Source organism: Mauremys mutica, unplaced genomic scaffold (genome assembly GCF_020497125.1).
Source record: "Mauremys mutica isolate MM-2020 ecotype Southern unplaced genomic scaffold, ASM2049712v1 Super-Scaffold_100198, whole genome shotgun sequence".
In the NCBI taxonomy this organism is placed as follows: domain Eukaryota; kingdom Metazoa; phylum Chordata; order Testudines; family Geoemydidae; genus Mauremys; species Mauremys mutica.
In genome coordinates, this window is record NW_025423285.1 from 219429 (window position 1) to 223728 (window position 4300).

General features: G+C 56.6%; 1 non-coding gene across 1 annotated transcript; it reads left to right on the forward strand.

The window, feature by feature from the left end:
- The first annotated feature begins 2845 nt into the window (after window positions 1-2845).
- TRNAK-CUU lies at window positions 2846-2918 on the forward strand. The gene has a single exon. It is a non-coding gene; the product is annotated as a tRNA-Lys (tRNA).
- The last annotated feature ends 1382 nt before the right edge of the window (window positions 2919-4300 follow it).

Below are 4300 nucleotides of genomic sequence, written 5' to 3' on the forward strand. Positions count from 1 at the left end.
GTTGAGCATAAAATTGCTCCAACGCCAGAGAAACTGGTAAAGAATCACAATGTCCAAGCGTGAAGTCATCTGAACTACAGAATTCCCACCGCAAACCTGGCTCCCAAAGCACAGGGGGGATTGGGGGTTTGTTCTCTTTGCTTAGCCATGTGCAGTCGCACAGAGAGCGGGTTTAAAAGTCTCCCCTCCCACAGAGCAGGAAGGGGAAATGATTCTCAACTTGAAGCCTGATGTAGGGTGACCAGACATCCTGATTTTATCGGGACTGTCCCAATATTTGCTTGTTTGTCCCGCATCCCGACCGATGTTTGGTCAGGACACTGGACAAACAAACAATTTTGCCCTCTGCTCTGGCACACAGGCAGAGCCCGGAGGGACACTCGCCCCCTGACTCTGCCCCCTCCTTCCCCCATTGGATCCCTCCCCAAATCCCCGCCCTGGCCCTGCCCCCAGCCCCACCCCCTCACTGCCCCATTGGATCCCTCCCCAAATCCTCGCCCTGGCCCTGCCTCTTCCCCAAGCAGGCGGCATCCTCCTCCCTCCCAGGTTTGCACACAGGCCATGGCCATGGCCGGGAGCGCAGCATGGAGGCTGCTCCAGCCCTGGAGCCTGCGGGGCAGCGCAGTGGGGCTGGGGGCAGTGCGGAGCGGGCAGGACCCATGTGGGCAGGGGGCAGAGACACACATGGGGCAGACACGCTTCTGCCGGGAGGGCCCAGGCCCGGCTGCCTGGTTCGCCCATTGCCCGGGAGCTGCAGGAGGGACCTGGAGTGCGGCTCGGCTGCAGAGCTCGGAGCCCAGGCTGGGCCCAGGAGCGAGGGGATGGGGGAGGTGGGGGTGTATCCGGGGTCGGAGCCGAGAGTTGGGTGGAGACAGGGCTGTGCCACTGCCGCCTGGTGGGGTGGGGGGGAGCCGCCGGCTTTTTTTTTTTTTTGCTCTGCCCCCCGCATCCCGATATTTCATCTTTGACCTCTGGTCACCCCAGCCTGGTGTGAATGAGGATGTCTGGACCAAGGGGCCAGGGACTGGCCTTTGCTAGAGAAACCACTGTCAAGTTTGAGCCAATTAGGACAAGTCAGCAAATAAGAACAACCTCAGGTCTCAGTAAGTGCTGCAGGTAGCAAAGTCCTACAGGGAGCAGTTTCTGGCACTACACCTGCGCAGCTCTGCTCCCTGGCTCTTCTCGGGCTCCTGCTCTCTCCTTCGCTCTGCCCCACTCTGGCCCAGGCAGTTCCAGCTCCCACGGAGGATGGGACCCCCTGGCCTGGTGACTCCCTCATTACACTGCCTGGCCTGTCAGTGCGGCTAACTTGGAGCTTTGGCCTCTCCCCATTGCCCCTGGGAACTGTCAGTCTCAGGGGCCTGATTTCCCATTGGCCCTTCCCCCTTCTATTGGTGCTGGGAACTAGCCAACCAAACCCCCCACTAAGTTTTAGTAAGGGGCCAACAGTCCCTTACACAAGCCAGTCCCGTGAGGGTCACCGATGTGCAGAGAAAGCAGCTCAAGCTGGTCCCATGGTGTAACGGGCAGCACTCAGGACTCTGAATCCTGCAATCTGAGTTCAGATTTCAATGGGATCTTGTGTTGGCTTGTGGTAAAGCCCTGGAGCTCACAGTGCTCAACTTCCCTGTCTCCAGCTGTGCAAGAGCCAGTCTTTCCCCTCCTGTTGGGTGACTCAGGCCTCTGGGTGGGAGGCTGCAGTGGGTCAGGGCTCTAGAACTGGCTACTGACACCTGAGGGTTGGGATTCTCATGGCTTCACCTGATGCCCACAAGTTTGGCACTTGCCTCTGTGCTTTTCCTCTTGCCCACCTGGCGCTTGAAGGAAGGAGGGCCAGGGCCAGGCTTCAGAGTCAGGGCTAGGCAGGAGGGAGGCAGAGTCCCAGGCTGGAGCCCAGCACCTCTCTTCCTCTGGGCACCTGGAGCAGAGGCAGCTGGTGCTGACAGCTCCAAGGGAAGGTTTAAAAGCCACAGAGCAATGGAAGGCGGGGCAAGAGGAGGGGAGGACCATGCCTATGTGTGGCCTTCAGACAGCCACAAAGACACCCAGCCAGCCTGCTCCCTGCTCCCTGGCATGCCAAACCCCCACTGAAGGCCACCCTCAGGCCAGCATGCAGGGCGGCTGCTGATGCTCTGTGGCCAACATCAGAAGAAGGTAGGAAAGCAGGGCCATCCCCCATGGCGGGGCCTCTTACCGTTCCCACTCCAGGTGCTCACTTTGGAAGTGGAGCCGTCCATTTTTTTGGCAAGTCAGGAAGGGCAAAGGCGAGACTGGAAGCCCCTGGGGCTCATGCCCCAGCCTTTGTGACACCCAACCCCCAACTCCTTCCCGGGGCTCTAGTTGAAGCCAGAGCATTGGCCTGAGCGGCCAAGAAGAGGTTCCAGCTGTGAAGGGAGCAGGACTTGCAGCACAAAGTGAGCACAACCACGAGGGGACTCAAATCCTGAATTATCCGATCCACAGGGAGATGCCTTATCCTTTAGGCCACATGATGAGGGGGTCTAAGCACATCTTTGGAAAAGCCGGACACTGTGTTTCTCAGGTCATCTACTGAGGGGGCCGAGACTCTCTGGACACAAAAAGTCAAGTTCCCAGCGACACGTGAGACTTAATTCTATGGGGCCAGGACCAGGGTTTTGGCAGGGAGGCTCGGGCATGGGGGATTGAGGTGCAGCGGATGGACCGGCTGTCTAGGTACAGAGATTTAGTCTCCCTGAGGAGGAGGAGGAATCCTGCTGACAGGCAGTGGCTGTACAGAAAAAGAGGAGGGGTTCCTGGGACTTTTTTGCCTCTCGTTTGCCTGCCTGCTCACTCTTGTGCTGAACGGTGACAAGAGTTTTAACAAGCCCAGGTAGCTCAGTTGGTAGAGCATCAGGCTCTTAATCTGAGGGTCCAGGGTTCAAGCCCCTGTCTGGGTGCTCAGCTTTTAAGTTGCCTGGTGTGCCAGGAGCCAAATTCTGTTCACAGCTGTATGCGGATTCCCAGAAGCTGTGGCCATTTCCTGGAACAGTTCCTTTGTAGTCAGGAGAGAGGCCACATCCACAGGAGCAGGCCTGGAACACGCAGTCTCTGGCCCTCAGGAAGTGCTGTGGGGCCAGGTGCTGAGAAAGCCCAGAGGGGGAGCAACAGAGATGTGGGGAAGAGAGACAGAGAAGCAATGAGGACAGAGGGCAAGTGTAAAGGGGGCATCTGGTCTGGCTATTGTGGCAAACTTCACTGGTTTATACATGACCGTGGTGGAATTGGCTGTAGAAAGGATCTGAGTCCCCACCCCCTTACCCAGAGGCTGCCTGACCTCGAGGACTGTTAGGATACAGAGATTCAGGCCTGTCTGCAAAGGCCTGTACTTTAAGAATTTAGGTGTATTTTTATCACTTAGTTATAAAGATATAAAAGAAAGAATAAAAAATCACTGTCTGTCTGTGTAATGGCCTTCTCTCACTGTGACAGTCTGAGGCCTGGTTCTTCGGCTAAGCAGCAAAGGCAGCCATAATGTGGGAAGTGTATGGTCACATTCACACATTCCCAACTAGTCACACTGAAATAAGGTGCTATTGGGCTGTGAGGAATACAATCCTGTCCTGATATTCCATCACCTCCAGAGAAAGGGAAACTTAGTTTGGTAGCATCCTGTCTGGCAAGAACTCACTTATCAATAGACACAGCTGGAAAACCCTTATGTCTGTATAGATGTAGTTGTGAAATCCTCCCTTCTGTATTGTTTTGTATGTTTATTTGCATGGTCTGTGTCTGGTTGTGTGATTGTTTCTGTCTGCTGTATAATTCATTTTGTTGGGTGTAACCAGTGAAGGTGGTGGAATATAACCATGTTACAGCATATCAGGACTGGTTAGTCTAGAGAAGGAGTGAGGGTGCCAGGCGGCGCGGCGGTCGGGGCCGCATGGTGAGTGTCCCGCTGAAGCGCTTGGCCGCCCCCCTTCTCTCTCCCTCCGCTCCCTCCCCTTCCCCTCCCCACTAGACCGGGCGCGCACTCTGCAGCACAGGGAGTCCACTGGCTCCGGCCGCCCTGTGGGTTTTTTTTTGGTTTTTCCCCTGCTTTGCCGGTCACGCCGTTGTTTTTCCCCCCACCCCCTGCTTTGCTGCTCCAGCCCCACCGTTTTTGTGTTGTCCCCCGCCCCACACTTTGCCACTCCAGCCACGTTGTGTCCCCCCCCACTTTGCCGCTTCAGCCACACCGTATCCCCCCACACACCCCCACTTTGCCGCTCCAGCCGTGCCGTTTTTTCCCCCCCTGTTTTGTTGCTCCGGTGGCCCCACCCCATTTTTTTTGCTTGGGGTG